Source organism: Anastrepha obliqua, chromosome 1 (genome assembly GCF_027943255.1).
Source record: "Anastrepha obliqua isolate idAnaObli1 chromosome 1, idAnaObli1_1.0, whole genome shotgun sequence".
NCBI lineage: Eukaryota > Metazoa > Arthropoda > Insecta > Diptera > Tephritidae > Anastrepha > Anastrepha obliqua.
This window is the reverse complement of record NC_072892.1, coordinates 167,219,607-167,239,005: the sequence shown is the minus strand read 5'-3', so window position 1 is coordinate 167,239,005 and position 19,399 is coordinate 167,219,607.

Sequence of the window (19,399 nt, the reverse complement as noted above, 5' to 3'; positions counted from 1 at the left end):
ATGGGGTTAAGTAAAAATATTTGAAGCGATTATTGCTAAAATTATACTTAATTTTCGACAAGTTAATTACACTATTTGCTAACTTCGCATTTTCAAAAAGTATTTAGCCTTGCGATATTCGAATTATATGTTTAAGCTTTGATTTTTTGATTACTCATAAATTCTAGTAAGTTTTTTGTATTGAACTCCATGAGTTGTAAGTATATATGCATAATCAAACATAATACATACTTGAAAAAATATGAAAAGATTTTCAAAGAATTAAAATAAAATAAAAAATATCATATCAGCATATTACACATTTTTCTTTTACTTGCTACCTTATGAATGGTGGCGATTATTATTTAAATTGCCTTAAAAAATCTCGTACTACTCACAAATACATGCCACATAAGTATATATTTTGATTAAAAAATGCTTTTGTTGCCATTTGCTTCGAGTACCTTCTCATGTGAACTAATAACTGAAAGAGTAAAATTGCAAAATCTGTGAAAATCTAAAAATATTTGAATTAGTACGATTGCAATTGATGTCTGTACAGTGAACTTTTAAACACAACAACAGAAGTGCAGATTTTAGCCGAAGCATGCCAGTCTGTTTGCAGTTAATCTTGTGTAACAGCCAAGCCGAGTGATATTTACTCGTCTACTGTTAGCAGTTATTCTTGTGTAACAGCCAAGTCGAATCATGTTACTCGTCTACTGTTAGCAGTTCGTTTTGTATAGCAGCCAAGTCGAGTCATGTTACTTGTTTTCTGTTAGCAGTTAATTTTGTGTAACAGCAAAACCGAGTCATGTTTACTCGCCTTCTGTTAGCAGTTCGTTTTGTATAACAGCCAAGCCGAGTCATGTTACTCGTTTTCTGTTAGCAGTTATTCTTGTGTAACAGCCAAGCCGAGTCATATTTACTCGTTTTCTATTAGCAGTTAATTTTGTGTAACAGCAAAACCGAGTCATGTTTACTCGCTTTCTGTTAGCAGTTTATTTTATATAACAGCCAAGCCGAGTCATGTTACTCGTTTTCTTTAAGCAATTATTCTTGTGTAACAGCCAAGCCGAATCATGCTTACTCGTTTTCTGTTAGCTGTTAAATTTGTGAAACAGCTAAGGCGAGTTATTTTTCTAGTAACAGCCATTTTATAAGTGATAACCAATTATGATGAAAAATTCATATTTCGTTGTAATAAATTTCCTCAATATTTCACATATTACAAGCATTTTACAATATTTTAAATCTTTCCAATTTACTTAATTGTAATAACTTAGCATCCTAGCATCTGGCTGTTACGCTTGTTCTTGTATGCGCTTAACACTATGTTAAGAAACAGCGCCCATTCAACGTATATCAGCTCTGAAATTACTGATCATTTTCACTTTTAAATTTTAAAATATCAATTTTTAGTTCTTGATGAACTTTTTTTTTTTTTAAATAAAAAATTTCTGTAAAATTGCGAAGGAAAGATTTTATAAATAACCATTTGGTATTTACGTTGCATATAGCTTTTAATAACATTATTACTGTTTGGTTTTTTTACAATAATAGCTTTGCTTGAAAAATCATAAAAGCACTAGAAAAAGTATGGCGCATGGCTTTACGTTAAACGAAGTGAAAGTTTCTTGCAGAGTATCTTTTTAACCCACGTGGTAAAGAACATTTAGGAGGTTAAGCTCGAAAAAGTGAAGCAACATATTTTACTTCAAATAAAAAGCATGAATTCGTGAAATAAAAAGTTTAAAATTTACTTAAATAATCTACTCGCATACACACAAACTTTAATATGTACATATGTGTGCAATATAAAAATAGCCAAATTAAAAACAAAACGAAAATTGCTTAAAGTGAAACCTAACAGCATTTTTAAATCTCATTTCTAAAACCGATTTCTCATAACTGATTTTATTTTTATAAAACCACGCGTTAAGAGTAAAAAGCAAAAATAAAAATAATTACTGTAATGCATTCATTTTATTTATTAAAAACAAAACATAAACACATACATACGAGTATATTCCCAAGAGACTTTAAAACAAAATTAAAAAAAGAAATGGTTAGTTTAATATCTTTTTTATACGAAATAAAAAAATATATACATTAATGAAAAAAAAAATTGAGAATTACATATTACTGCATGATAAAAACATAAATATCAAATTAGAATTAAGAGCATAGTAATCGTAGTACTTGCCTCTGTTTATACTTATATATATTTACATACGTAAACTTGTGTATGTATAAGTTGAACATCTTTATGTGGTACTTTTTATAAACTTTTAATATAACATTTTTAGGTGTGAAAACGGTTGGGAATATTGAAAAACGTTTCGATTTTTGCAACAAAGGCAAAACAAATTCTCTCATTTTATTTGAAAACAAAGGCAAAACAAATTCTCTCATTTTATTGTTACGAATATTTTATTTATTTTAGGAAAAAAGCAGTTAAAATTAAACAACAGTTAGGATGCGTTAACCGCCAACTTTAGCAAGAGTGAGATGAGCCACTCTGACGCTCTTTCTAGCAGTAAATTCTGTTTGATAACTGTTAGTAAAGGAGTTGCGAAGTGTCAGTTAACGGTAAACTAAACTCATTAAAATTTTATTTTTTCTATAATATGTGTATTACTCAATTTGGAAGCGTTCAGAAAGAAAAGCGCTTTTTTTCTAAAAAAAAAATGTCTCCCTAGAGGGGGAAAAAAATTAACAGAGCAAAGTGAGGAAATTGAAAAAAAAATTACAAATTGTCTTCACTTTTATTAGAATGTGATTGGGATACTGAGCGAAAAGGGCGTGAAATTTTCTAAATAATAGCTGCTTTCAATAGCTTTAAAAAATTGGGCTAATAAACTAACGGGGCAACTGTTAGTTAAGGCAAGCGATAGAAAATATTTCTTTGGTACCTCAGATTTGGTAAGAATAAGCAGCACTCAAATGTAATGAGAAACTATTACCGGTTGTAGGGATCATCGGTCATCGAAAGGGGAGAAGAAATGCCAAAAGTTCGAGAAATTAAAATTTTGTTTCTGACTTTCTATATCAAATTGCAAATAAATATATTGAAAAAAAAAAAAATTAAATCTTTTGCCTGTGAAATTGTCAGTGAATAAAAATACACCTATAAATCGGGTGCTTCATTTGAACGCTCTTGATTACTTAGAAATTTCGAATGTTTAAGGACTTAGTAAAGAGTGGTTAAGTTTCAAGAGCCGGTGTTGATTTGGAATAAAATACATTTTTTTTAAGAAATTATTGTCATTTCTCTTTATTATGATAATATTAGTATGGCTCAATTACGTATGAATCAAAATATCGGCCAAATGGCTGCCGCGGCCTCGGCGGCACACCTCCATCCGATGGTCCAAATTTTCGATGACGCTGAGACATAATTGAGGATCTATGCCGTTAATGTGCCGAATTATCTCATCCTTTAGCTCTTGAATTATTGCTGGCTTATCGATGTACACCTTTTCTTTCAAATAACCTCAAAGAAACACTCAACGGTGTAAAATCACATGATCTTGGCGGCCAATTGACATCGCCGCGACGTGAGATTATTCGGCCATCATATTTTTTCGCGCAAAAGAGCCATTGTTTCGTTAGCTGTGTGACAAGTGGCATCGTCCTGTTGAAACCACATATCGTCCACATCCACATCTTCCAGCTCGGGCCATAAAAAGTTCATTATCATCTCACGATAGCGAACACTATTCACAGTAACTGCCTGACCGGCCTCATTTTAGAAAAAATACGGCCCAATGATGCCGCCGGCCCATAAACCGCACCAAACAGTCACTCTTTGTGGGTGCATTGGTTTTTCGGCAATCACACTTGGATTATCATTCGCCCAAATGCGGCAATTCTGCTTATTGACGAATCAACTGAGATGAAAATGGGCCTCATCACTGAAGATGATTTTCTTCACGAAGTGCGCGATATGCATTTTGATTTGAACGCCCGATTTCATAATAAGCCTGAATAACTTTAACGCGTTGCTCGATTGTGTATTTTGCCATCGTTCACATTGAGTTAGTCTGAAATTGAAAAAAAAAACTTGACGTTTAGGTGTGGTTCACATTCAACATCAGCCCTTGAAATTTAACCACCTTTAGTTTTTTGAAAATCTTCTCAGTATGAATCCTTGATTATTGACTGATGTAAGTTACGCACCCTTTTTTTTCATTGAAAACAGAAAAAAATGCTCTCAGTCGATGATAACAGGCCTGTTCTTTTCGTCAAGCGTTAACAAGCGGCGAATAGATGAAGCAACTGATATAAATAAACATATCTTGGCAATGCTGGAAAAGAGCTGCTTTAAATTACATTTATTTGCAAAATAGTGAGTTATACCAGTTTATGAGGTAATAATGAAGGCATATTCGTTAAAGGTGGTGGCACTAGATCAACAACAACGTTTTGTACGTTTGATTGTCACGGCAAAGTATTGACAGCCACATGGATATGTTAAAAGAAAAAAACAAACAAATCAGCTGATTAAACGATACCACCTTTAATACATCCGCCTTCGGTATAACCATCGTTAGCGCTGAGTCTTGCTCTATAACTTTGATGTTGCTTTCACATGCAAATTTGAACCGAGCAGAGAAGTGGCACATAGAAGAGACCTTTTGTTGTTGCTTTCACATGCAAATTTTTCGTCAAATGAACGGAGCAGAGAGATAGCGAACAGAGAAGCGGCGAATAGCAGAGGCCTAACAGTACTATGTTAAAAATCTGTTACTTGTAATAGCAGGAACGGAAACAATAACCGACAAAGTAGCCCGAAAACCGAATTTTTACTTGAAACTTTGATTCGCTTTAAGACGCCGAATCACACCCAACAGAGTTGAAACGAATGATTTGGAACGGATATGGATATTTTTTACAAACAATGATAACCTTCAGAAATTTTCTTCAAGCCACCTTTCATTCGATTGGAGTCATATCTCTTTTCGAATTTTAGGTTAGGTTAAACAAAGTCGACCTTTGATTTCTGCTCCTTATTAGGTCAGGTGATTTTTTACTTATCATCAAAATAATGAAATTTTCCTAAGTATTATTGGAACTTAGTACCTTGCAATGTTGATAACGTTAGTACGTAGGTAAACAAATATGAATATGCAAAGGAGGAATGTTAAGAAATCGACAGGATACGCACAAAATTGTACTTGAAGGATTGAAAATATATGAATACATATATACATGTATATATTATATATCTATAAAGTATTGCATGAGTTTATGAGATTGAAATTAAAAAAAAATTAAAAACAAAATAGAAAAATAAGAAAAATTTAACCAGTTATTTGGAAAACATCTACGTTTTGAAAATGCAAAGGTGTGCAACAAACCTGAAACACATTTGGGTAATTATTTTATAATTCGAATGGATTTTAAACACAAGTAAAGAGATACAAAGTGTTTTTTACAATACCAGAAAAAGGGGTAGAATATAATTGCAAAACTAAAAATGTGTCGGAATTAAAAGCTTGACCAATTAGTAAAGTTTTGAAAACAAGCCAAGGCTCACAAAGTGTTATTTACAGAAAAAGGCACAGAACATAAATGGCAAAGTTAAAAAAAGTGTAAAATGAAAATTTGAAATTTTTTCTAACAAATATGGGAAAGTATTATTAAAATAATAAAACAAAATAAGAAGAGTAAACTTCATTCACAATATCGATTCGTAAAATTTTAGTTTCGATTGTGACGTAGGTGAAAGCTTTACGAAAAATACATGAAAGTTTGATTAACAAGCTTAAATGCGCCAAAAAGCTCATTCCCCAAAGCATGAACAAATAGCACTTTTTCAGTGATGAATGAGTTGGTTTTGAATTTTGACGGGCAATTAAAAAAAAGTGGAAGATTTCGCCATTATTACACAATTTTTGAAATTTGTATGAAAATTTAAAAATATTTTTATTCATGCTCCGTGAAAGCTTTTTAAGTATTAAGTTGAGGAAATTACATTTTCTAAATCTATGAAGACATTTTTAAAACGAACAAGAATGTACGAAGAAGAAAAAATTGCTTTGATCAAGTCAAGAAACGACTAATAATTTGGAGCTTGATTGTTGAAGAACAGAAAATAGAAGCTTAAAGAATGAAAAATATAAAATTTTTCAATTAAATAGAATACTGTTTAAAATGTACCTTAAACTATATGGATATATAAAATTGTAGGCCAACTATTTTTAGAATAACATCAAGATACACACCGCAGATATGTAAGAGTGGGAGCTCGGCCGAACCTTAAAAAAAAGGTAACCTAAAATGGCCTACAATTTTATGCCACCTCTGAATGGTAGAAGGTTTTTCATAAGAGGCTTCTTCATGACAGCATTACACTCTACTGCTACTGCTTGCTGAGGGGCGATGACTTCTACACAAAATTTGATTTTATCTTTTGATATTCCAAAATAAACAGAATGGCAGTCACGGGCAAGCGCTTGCGAGAACAAAATCCGCTGGAAACTGTGCTCATTTCAATACTACAATAAATACAATCCGATTCACTTGATTAAAGGCAATACTTTTTATGGAAGAAGTTTTAATTTTTAACCATTTTACAAGGTGAAGTCCAAAATAAACAAGACTAAGCTAAAATAGAAACGACAGGAGCTTTGTGCTGATAATTTCGAGTTTATTTATTCAAAATAGTCCCTTCCACACACTGTTTTGCGCGATCTAAAAGCTTTTCGAAAGAACGTTTCAGGTCGTTGACCGAGATGTTCTTCAGAATGTCGGTACAAGCCTTTTGGATGGCCTCTACGGACGCAAACCATTTTCCTTTCATGGCCAAATGCAATTTTCCGAGCCATATCAGGCGAATATGGTGAGTGATTGATGGTTAAAATGCGATTTATAGTCAAAAAATCAGTCACAAGAGTGGATCGATGAGATGGTGCATTATCATGCAATAAGCGCCAGTTTCCTCCTTCGCGGTATTCATTGCGAATTCGACGAATGCGATGCAACAAACACTTCAAAACGCCACGATAGAAAATTGTATTTACGGTTTGGTCCGTTGGCACGAACTCCTTGTGGACAATTCCCTTGGAATCGTAAAAACAAATGAGCATCGACTTGATTTTTGACTTCTCCAAACGCGATTTTTTGGGTGGTGGCTCGTCTGGGGTCTTCCATTCGACACTTTCACGCTTATTTTCAGGTTCATGTTGGGCACACCACGTTTCATCACCCGTTACAATATTGTAAAAGAAGTGGTTTCTCGCCCCTTTAATGAGGTCTTTCGAATGTTGACTTCTGAGCAATTTTTGGTCCTCAGTTAACTTTTGCGGAATGAAACGTGAACAGTCCTTTCGTATGCCCAAATGATCAGTTAAAATGCGATAAATCGATACTTTGGAGATATTCAACTTCGATTCCCTGAATTTCAGTGATGATTTCGGTTCACTTTTGATAAATTTACGAACAATTTCGATGAAATTTTCGGTGATTACTGTTTTTGAGCGGCCCGTATGTTCATTGTCGTTTATGTCCTCCCAACCATCTCTGAAACGTGTAAACCACTCATGAACTCTGGCACGAGATAGACAATCAACGCCATAAACTTTTTCATCAATTCAAATGTTTCGGTAAACGTTTTACCGATTTTAAAACAAAATTTGATATTACCTCTTTGTTCGAAATTCATTTTTGTACCGATGACACAAACATACTGACACTTTAGACGCAATAACTTCGCTTCCTTCTTCTTCTTCTTCTTAATTGGCGCGGTAACCGCTTACGCGATTTTGGCCGAGTTTAACAAAGCGCGCCAGTCGTTTCTTTCTCGTGCTAACCGGCGCCAATTGGACACACCAAGTGAAGCCAAGTCCTTCTCCACCTGATCTTTCCAACGCAGAGGAGGCCTTCCTCTTCCTCTGCTACCACCAGCTGGTACCGCATCGAATACTTTCAAAGCCGGAGCGTTTGTATCCATTCGGACGACATGACCCAGCCAACGTAGATGCTGGATCTTTATTCGCTGCGCTATGTCTATGTCGTCGTAAAGCTCATACAGCTCATCGTTCCATCGTCTGCGATATTCGCCGTTGCCAACGTGCAAAGGTCCAAAAATCTTACGCAGAATCTTTCTCTCGAACACTCCAAGCGCCGCTTCATCGGATGTTGCCATCGTCTAAGCTTCTGCGCCATACGTCAGGACGGGCATGATGAGAGTCTTGTAGAGTGTTAGTTTTGTTCGTCGAGAGAGGACTTTACTGCTCAGTTGCCTGCTTAGTCCAAAGTAGCACTTGTTGGTAAGATAGATTCTACGTTGGATTTCAAGGCTGACATTGTTATCGGTGTTAATGCTGGTTCCTAAATAGACGAAGTCTTTTACAACCTCGAAATTATAACTGTCTACAGTGACGTGGGTGCCGATACTCGAGTGCGCCGACTGTTTGTTTGAAGACAGGAGGTACTTCGTTTTGTCCTCGTTCACCACCAGACCCATTCGCTTTGCCTATTTATCCAGTTTGGAGAAGGCAGAACTAACAGCGCGGTTGTTAAGGCCGATGATATCAATATCATCGGCATACGCCACCAATGGTACGCTGCTGGTGTTGAGCAACGTCATCTTACATAGCCGTATTAGTTTTGCGGGGATACCAAATTCAGACATCGCGGCATACAGGTAACTCCTTTCCGTACTGTCGAATGCAGCTTTGAAGTCGACGAAAAGATGGTGTGTGTCGATTCTCCTTTCATGGGTCTTTTCCAAGATTTGGCGTATTGAGAATATTTGGTCGATGGTGGACTTTCCAGGTCTGAAGCCACACTGATAAGGTCCAATCAGTTGGTTGACGGTGGGCTTCAGCCTTTCACACAATACGCTCGCTAGAACCTTATAGGCGATATTTAGAAGACTAATCCCGCGGTAATTGGCACAAATTGCAGGATCGCCCTTCTTATGGATTGGGCAGAGCACACTTAAATTCCAATCGGCAGGCATGCTTTCATCCGACCCTATTTTGAATAGAAGCTGATGCATGCACCTTAATAGCTCCTCGCTGCCATGTTTGAATAGCTCAGCCGGCAGTCCGTCGGCGCCCGCAGCTTTGTTGTTCTTTAGCCGTGATATTGCTATTCTCACCTCGTCATGATCGGGTAACGGAACGACAATTCCGTCGTCAACGATTGGGGTATCGGGATCTTCACATTCTCTATGACATGCGCAGCTGTCACCGTTTAACAGGTTCGAGAAGTGTCCCCTCCATAATTTAAGATTGCTCTGTACGTCAGTCACCAGATCGCCGTCTTTGTTCTTACAGGACAACGCCCCGGTCTTAAAACCTTCTGTAAGCCGCCGAACTTTCTGGTAAAATTTTCGGGCGTTGTTCCTATTGGCCAGCATCTCAAGCTCCTCGCACTCACGTATTTCGACCTCTCGTTTCTTCTGTCGGATAATACGTCTCTCTTTCTTTTTCAGCTCTCTGTAGCGATCCCACATGGCTCGCGTTCGCCCGATCGCAGCGTGGCTCTATAGGCGGCATCCTTTCTTTCTGCGGCAGCATGACATTCCTCGTCGTACCAATTGTTTTTTCGGGCTCGCCGGAATCCGATTTCTTCTTCGGCGGCGGTACGTAGGGAACGAGAAATGTTGCTCCATTGCTCGCGTATGCCGATTTGTTGGGCAGTGCTTTCGGAGAGCAGGAGTGAGAGTCGAGTGGCGAATCTTCTGGCTGTCTGTTGTGATTGCAGCTTTTCGATGTCGAACATTCTTTGCGTAGGTAGATGTACGTTTTTTGCTGCACAGAGGCGTGTGCGCAGTTTGGCTGCAACAAGGTAGTGATCCGAGTCAATGTTGGGTCCTCGGATCGTACGTACATCTAATACACTAGAAGCGTGTCTTCCATCTATCACAACATGATCGATTTGGTTTCGTGTTTTTCGATCAGGAGACAGCCAGGTGGCTTGGTGAATCTTCTTATGCTGGAATCTGGTGCTGCAGACTACCATGTTGCGGGCCCCGGCGAAGTCGATCAGCCTCTGTCCGTTACCGGATGTTTCGTTGTGCAGGCTGAATTTTCCGACTGTGGGACCAAAAACTCCCTCCTTGCCCAACCTGGCGTTGAAGTCGCCAAGCACGATTTTTATGTCGTGGCGGGGGCAGCGCTCATAGGAACGTTCCAGGCGCTCATAGAAAGAATCTTTGGCCGCATCGTCCTTCTCTTCCGTCGGGGCGTGGGCGCAAATTAGCGATATGTTAAAAAAACGGGCTTTGATGCGGATTGTTGCGAGACGCTCGTCCACCGGAGTGAACGGCAGTACTTGGCGACGAAGTCTCTCTCCCACAACAAATCCGACACCGAATTTGCGCTCCTTTACATGGCAGCTGTAGTAGACGTCGCAAGGTCCTACGGTTTTCTTTCCTTGCCCCGTCCATCGCATCTATGGATGGCAGTGATGCCAGCCTTTACTCTCACGAGGACATCAACCAGCCGGGCAGAGGCACCTTCCCCATTAAGGGACCGGACATTCCAGGTGCATGCCCTCAAATCATAGTCCTTATTTCGTTTGCAGGGGTCGTCATCAGTATAGGGAGGTCTCATCCGAGGCTTTTTTAAAGTTTTCATTGGGGGGGATTTTTAAGTGGCGGGTCCCAAACCCAACGCACAACCAGCTATCCTGGAATGTTTCGCCTTCTCACTTTAGCTCACTCCCGAACGGGTGTTCGGAAGCTACCCAGAGGATACGTGGGCTAATCCCGGCCGTTGTGAGCTGCTTGGACCATATGTAGAAGAATCGTCCTGGCCATTCCCAAGTGAATGACGATCAGTAACTTTCCCCACTTGCGTGGACTTCTACACATGTAGAAGTATATCACCAAGCTTTCACTGGAAGTCAACTAGGGATGTAACTTCCAACACAGTAACTCAGTAAAAAGATGGCGCCATCAAAAACATTTTTATGACGCCAGTCTTGTTTGGTTTGGACTTCACCTTGTATTATTTGAGCAAAGTACAGTATTCAGTTGAATTATCAAAAACCTTTGTGTTACTACAATATATCAAATATGGTTGCTTTAATAACCTTTTTCCTCCATACAAATGATTGCCTTTAATCAATTGAACCGGACTGTAACCAAGGGAGTTTTTTCATACATCGAGTTTCGGGGGAAATATCTGTTAAACTGGCTGTCCCAGCAAATATTACCTTTTATCATTTCTCTTCAATACATTCTCTGAATTTTATCTTTTGATTCTTTTACCCACATAAGTGCTGGAATAGTATGGGGTGGGCCATGTAAAATTTGCTTTTTGAATTGGCTATAAAAAAAAACTAATCAATATTTTTTTTCAAACTTTTTTTTTTATTTTGAAGATTGAACATTGTGTTTTAAGAATGACTGCCACGACTGGCTTTACAGTAGGCCATTCGATCAACTCAGTTTTTAAGCACATTTTCGATTGTTTCGGCTCTAATTTCATGAATGGCAACTTCGATTTCGTGTTTTAAAGCATCAATCGTCTCTGGATGGTTCGCATAGCATTTGTCCTTAACGCCTCCCCACAAAAAATAATCCAACGGGCTTAAGTCACAGCTCCGAGGCGACCAATTGATATCGGAATTTCGGCTGATTATTCGGTTTTCAAAAACGGTAGCCAAAAGTTCGATTGTAACTTTGGCAGTGTGACAAGTTGCACCGTCCTGTTGAAATCAAATGTCGTCCATGTCATCCTCTTCAATTTTGGAAACAAAAACTTGTTGAGCATGTCACGGTAACGCTCGCTATTTACTGTAACCGCGGAAGAAGAAGAAGACTCACCCCTTCGGAAATAGGTTTTCAATATTTCCCAATTTTGGTCAAGCGTATAGCGTCCCATTTCGTAAATGTCAAACCTTTAAGTAAATTATGAACACATTTGACATGTCGTTTGTGTTACCGTTCTCAAAAAAATAGGTGGTTCAAAATGGCCCACCCTGTAGAAGGACAGGAAAATAATGCCGTTTTCTGCAGTAAATTCGAGTAAATAAATTTCTTACAAGTTTCTCTTTTTACTAAATGATGTAATCACCCTGCTTGGCAATACCTTTTTGGTATCTAGTGAGCAAATTTTCAATACATGATCAATAAAAATCAATTGGATTTTTAGTAAAATAACATGCTATTGTTGATCATTTCTGATTATGCATATGTACATGAATATGTACCTTTTCAATTTTTTTTGTTATGAAGTTTTATCGCCACTAAATTCTTTTAACCAAAGAAAATTTAAAATGAAATTGAAAATTTTTAGAAATTAAAAAGAAAAAATTTTTTAAAAGTGTTGCCACGTGATTTTTAAAAGTATTACAATTTTTGTTCTATTTTTTTTTTGTCGGTAAATCCTTAAAAATATTATAGTTGTGCATATTGGTTTTTTGATAAGTATAATACATACATAATTAATAATGAGATTTTTAGTAAGAGCCAATTTACAATATGACATTTCACCTGTGTCTTTTGAACATTCTCGTTTAAGGAGGTCGCCGTTTAAAAGTTACGATGACTTTTTGCTTGCGGCTTTCCTTGCGTGATTTTGACGTTTAAGGGCTCCCGGTGGCCCAAAGCTCGAAAACTTAGGGTATTTTCAGGATTTTTTTTTACAATAAAAAAATTAAAAACAATATTTACATTTTTTAGGCTTTTTATTTAACTTCTTTTACATACAAAAATTAAAAAAATCATAATTTTTAAAATAAAATTTTTCTCTAATTTAATTAAAATTAAAAATTAGGGGTGAATACAATAACTTTCCACACAGGCTGAAAACTATAACTTTCCACCCAGGGCGAAATGACATCCTGTAAATTGGCTCGGAACTATTTCATGCATATGAGCAACCGTTTTTATTGAAGATGTATAATAGTGTGACATAAAATTTTAGTAGAAAGTATTTATTTTGCGTGAAAAAATATTTTCAGAAATGTTTTTTTTTTCTACACCAACTGTGTTTAATATCACTTTGTCGATGTATTGCTTGCGGATTAAAAGTAACCACAAGAAATTTGTTGATATTTGATAAGATGAAAGCCAAACTAGGCTTGCGATTCCGTCTTTAAGTGAATGGAAAGTATTAATACCGAGCTCAATGATCTCATTGCACCCACTTTTTAAAAACTATTATAATATTATATTTTTTGAAACTATAAGAATATCTTCTTTGTAGATTATCAACAAAAATAAATATAATTGTTTTGAAAGTTTATCCCAATTGTCGAATGACGTAATAAAATTATAGTATATAAAATATATTTTATTAGCGTAAAAATAACATACATAAAAGCTTTAATTAACAAAAAACTTCATACAAATTAAAATTATGACCTTATCAATGTTGAGTGTTGCTGCGGCGTTGTGCATTCGAAGAAAATAGAATTAAAGATAAATTAATACATATTAAAAAAAAAAAAAAAAAAAAATAGAGTAAGAAAAGATATTGTAAAACATTAAACAAATTGAATTGCATTAAGTGCAGTGACAGTAAGCGCCGTTAATTGGTAGAGTTGAATTATTTATTAGGAAATTTTTGGTAAAATGAAATTATTTTTATATCCACAACTATAAATGTGTTTTTTAATACGATCCAGAGTGAACACTAAATGTTTTATCGCTGTTATATGCATACTTGTGTGTGTGCGCATAAGAATAACTTGCATAGCTACTTAAATGTGTATTTGTATTTAAATATGTATATGTAAGTACATAATTGTATTCACATACATATATTACATAAAAATCTTTGTACTAAACAAATCAGCACTTTACCACTACCCTCCCTAACAAAATTTTTGTATGAAACACATTTTAATGTTGCTCTAACTAACACTTTTTAGGCTTAGGCACTTAACACTAAAATTAGTCAAAAACGAAAAGACCTTAAAACTAAACAAGAAAATTATTGTAAAAAATAAATTATTAAATTTCTTACAAAAAAAAAAAAACCAAATATTTGGAAAACCCTGCATGACACACATAAACACCAATCGTTTATTGTAATTGTGTGTGTGCATGCGCATTGCTCGTATTTATTGTTGCTTTACACAGGATAATGACAGACACTTGTCGGTATGCTAATTGTCCTGCTGCTCACTTGTATGAAGTGTGTCTTGAGACTGTCGTAATTTGAAACGAATATAATAATTTCTTTTATATAAGTAATTGGGTAATAACTGTAACTTTGTGCTATATGCCAATATTTTTGTAATTTGGGTTCTATACACACATAAATATGCAATTTAAATTTTATATACCCAATATTAGACTAAATGTTTTTTATAAAAACTCACGAGTATTTTTGTTTCTCAAATAAAATATAAATGAAAAATAATGAGCGTTTAACAGACTGCTGTAGCCGCCATAAAAGAAGGCCTTTAAGTTTTTTAACGTTCAAAACTAATTGAAATATGTGCAAGCGGCTGGCTGGCATTGCTTTTTTACATACCTACTACATACATACATACATACCCACATGGAAGGGAGTTCGAAGCGGTAGTTTAATGAAAGCAAGTTTATAGCAAACTAAGAATTTTTCTAATTACAGTTTTCGATTCTTCTGCACGAACAAGAAACAAAAAGAAACAAAAGATATAAATCAAAGTTGAAATTTTCTTTTTTATAAAATATTATTAGTATTTAAAATGTCCGTGATCTACCAGATGTTACATGGAGCAAATGTTAGTATAGAGAAAATCAATTGAAACCCATTTTTTGTATCCAACTTAAACGAAACGAAACAAGTTTTTTAAATGATTTCTGTGTAATTCTATTATATTATAAAAAAACAAACAAAAAAAAAACAACAACAACATAATGAACTAATGATACAAATTAAAAAATGAACAAACTGATCATTTTGCCAATGAATGGATAATAAATGAAGGTGAAAAGAAAACAGAAATGTGTTGAAGTTAATACTCTAGTTTTATAAACTTTCAGGACAGCTTTAGGTGGCATGTTGTTGTTGAAGTGGTTGAGTATTTCCCTTGAAATAATCTTAATTAGTGACCAGCACCGTTTTACTACCACCGTCCTCGTATAATGATTATTTTTTTTTTTTTGTTGTAAGTCAGATCCATTTGGTGAGGTCAAGTATAACAGCAAATTCTTTATCTCGATGCCTGAGATCTCATCAATTTGCTGCAAGAAAGGCTTACCAAAGGAGCGGACTCGTGCCCTAGCTAGCCCTGGACATTCACATAAGTAGTGGAAAAGACTTTCTTTTGCTCCTTCTGCTTGACAGCTTCTGCAGATAGGATTGAACGGTAGGTTGAGTCTTGCTGCATGATCCCCTACTTTCCAGTGGCCTGTAAGGGTTGCAGTGATGCGTGAGATGTTTGGCCGAGAGCATCCTAACAGATCATTTGCCATTTGTTTGCCATTTGGATTTTGCCTCTGTTAAGTCTACTGTCGAACCTTTTCTAGGTGGCATACATACGTACGTTTTTCTTTTTTCTTTGTTCACTCCTCTCGGGAGCATAGGGCCTCCAAAAAAGAGGTTGTCTGTAAAGTCGGTTTACTGACGATAGTTTAACGTGATAACGTCATAAGAAAATACTGATTAAATGGTTGCATTTTTCAAAAGGATATTTTAATTTTATTTGTTTGATAGATATTTTGTACGGATATAGAGAATGAGTTAACATTAACATAACATAACATAACATAACATAACATAACATAACATAACATAACATAACATAACATAACATAACATAACATAACATAACATAACATAACATAACATAACATAACATAACATAACATAACATAACATAACATAACATAACATAACATAACATAACATAACATAACATAACATAACATAACATAACATAACACAACATAACATAACATAACATAACATAACATAACATAACATAACATAACATAACATAACATAACATAACATAACATAACATAACATAACATAACATAACATAACATAACATAACATAACATAACATAACATAACATAACATAACATAACATAACATAACATAACATAACATAACATAACATAACATAACATAACATAACATAACATAACATAACATAACATAACATAACATAACATAACATAACATAACATAACATAACATAACATAACATAACATAACATAACATAACATAACATAACATAACATAACATAACATAACATAACATAACATAACATAACATAACATAACATAACATAACATAACATAACATAACATAACATAACATAACATAACATAACATAACATAACATAACATAACATAACATAACATAACATAACATAACATAACATAACATAACATAACATAACATAACATAACATAACATAACATAACATAACATAACATAACATAACATAACATAACATAACATAACATAACATAACATAACATAACATAACATAACATAACATAACATAACATAACATAACATAACATAACATAACATGCTGTTCAAGCAAGGTAACGACGCATGAGCAAGATAACGACGCATTTTTTGGTGCGTGCAGCCGGCTACATAGAATTATAAGACGTTATCACGTCAAAAAAAAATAATAACATTAAAACAACAGGTATTATTAACAAACTTGGTTTTATTTTAAATTCTTCAAGTAAATCAAATTAATAATAATCAAAAATTAATAATAATAACATTAAAACAACAGGTATTATTAACAAATTTGGTTTTATTTTAAATTCTTCAAGTGAATCAAATTAATAATAATCAATAAGAAGGCATATGCAAATACAAATACGTGAATTTATATATGTACATATGCGCATATACATACATATATACGCTCACTTAAGTAGGAGAGAGCAAGATGTCGAACGTTGCCGTTTGCTTTGTTTGCTTTGTAGTTCGTTCCGCGCTTTCGCTTGCAGTTCATTCAGTGCAATGAGCAAGGTAACGACAAATGAGCAAGGTAACGGCAATGAGCAAGGTAACGACATATGAGCAAGGTAACACTAATGAGCAAGGTAACGACACATTTTTTCGTGCGTGCAGCCTGTTAAATCGAATTATAAGACGTTATCCCGTCAAAAGCTTAGTCGTACGGAAAATCAGGACAAACCCCAAAATAAGTGCCCCCAAATTGAAATCTGAAGTTAAAAATAAGCCTGGAAAGCAATTTAGCACCCAAACTATTCGCTGGGTTTTGCATATTTCTAATTATCATGGGCGCAATATTAAGAAAAAACCCTTCGTGAGTAGTGTCAATCGGAGTAAACGGATTTCATTCGCAATAGATCATGAAAAATATGACCAAACGTTTTGGAACCAAGTCATATTTTCTGATGAGTGTAAGTTGAGTATCTGTGGATCTGATGGGCGTGACAAAGTTTGGAGAAAATTTAACGTGGAATTGGATCCAAACAATATGACCGGCACTGTGAAGCATGGAGGGGCTCTGTGATGGTTTGGGGGTGTAGGTATGGCTGCGAACAGGGTTGGAAACTTGGTATTTCTCGAAAATATTATGTACCGATATGGTTATTTAAATATTTTGAAAAATAGTTTAAAGGAAAGCGCTACAAAATTTGGCCTTGGAGGAACGCTTATCTTCCAACAGGATAATGACCCCAAGCACACATCCAACATTGTACGAGAGTGGCTGTTATACAACACCGCCACAGTCCCCGGATACAAACCCAATCGAACATTTATGGGAACATTTAAAGCGACAAATACGTAAACATCCGATTAGAAATAAGGAACAACTGAAAAACGTCCTTCAAGATAAATGGAATAAAATACCACCAGCTGTAACTGAAAACTTGGTGAAATCAATGCAATCACGACTTAAAGCGATTGTAAAGTGTAATGGTTATCCTACCAAATATGTACTAAGATTTGATTTTAATTATGTTTTTGATTTCACAAATTAATAATATGATGAGCTGTATACTTACTTCTGAGGCATGAATTTTTATAAAGTTTAGTATAAAATGCTATAATTTTCTTCCTTTTTAAAATTGTGTCATTATTTGGATTAAATATAACTTTTGTATTTCATTCATGTACATAAAACACAATTTTGTTATAACTTAGGTTGTTTGACGGAATCGATTTGGGGAAAACTGAAAACGTGTCCGGTGTATACTTACTTATGTTACTAACTGTAGGTGATTAGCCTGCCGCTACCAGTCCTAAGTAGTGGGAATGCCCACCTGTCGTAGCTTACAAACAACGCCTTTTTACTGCTTTTAGCGCCATCTGTGTTTCACATTTTTCTGCCAGAAGGATCGCACAGATGATTGAGGACTTCGCTAAACTTCGTGTGTCTGCGTTATTACCGCGGTCGCCTGCTTGCTCTTGTTGTCGTCACTGATGCAATGTTTAACTGTGTGGTTTTTTTTTTTGTTTTTTTGCTTGCTTCAGCAGCCACAATGCAAATAATGCGCAGACTATTGAGCGGGAGTAGGGATGGGAAGGATAAGTTTTTGGGGTTGAGGAATGGAATTCGAGAATTTTTTTTGCTTTATGCGGGATACGAACCCACAACCTCTAGGATGGCAGGCTAATGCACTTACGCTAGACTACCGAGGCCGGAACAGAAATATGGAAATTGAAACTAATTTTTTTTTATTATAATCTGATAAATATCGTCATGGCATGTATAGCAATATGATATCTGGCATATGCCCGCCGCGGCTACGAGTTACATGATTCATTCGATCAGTCCAATTTGTGTCTACCTACTTTTTGAAATAAGTAAAGCGCCAATGGTGGTTTCAATATTGGTTTGCAATGCTCCAAAAGTTGCTGGTTTATCGGTATAAGCCAATGACTTAACATGACTTACATATTATATGGCCCGACCAAGGATCATAACCTTTTACCGGATGAAGGCCGACTGTAACAAGTCTCTTCGCGTGCCCCTTCTCCAATTTGTTACACCAAGGGATGATAAGGTGGTCCTTCCATCGGAGGTATGGCCTTCGCCTACTTCGCCACATTAAATATTGATGGGCTTCACTATGCCCACCACGTCGTAAAGCTCACACAGCCCGTGGTGCATTCGGCACTAGTAGTTATCTCCAATACAAAGAGGACCGAAGATTTTTGGTAGCATCTTTCCTTCGAATACCCCAAGAGCAGCTGCATCAGACTGCAACATAATCCATGCTTCAGCGCCATAGAGTAGCACGGCTAAGATGAGCGTATTGTAGAGTGTTAGGTTTGTCGCGTGAGAGAGGTCTCTGCTACACATTTGTTTACTGAGATCATAGTAACACTTACATATTACCAAGCGGTAACATCTCGCTTGCAGTGCTCTATGATGTCAATGTCATCAGCATATGCAAGGATCCGGACATTTTTGATGAAAATAGTATCATTTCGATGAACACTGGCTCTACGCAGTACCCCTTCCTTATCTGAAAACTCGCTTGGTATTGTAAGGCTCGGAGAGATC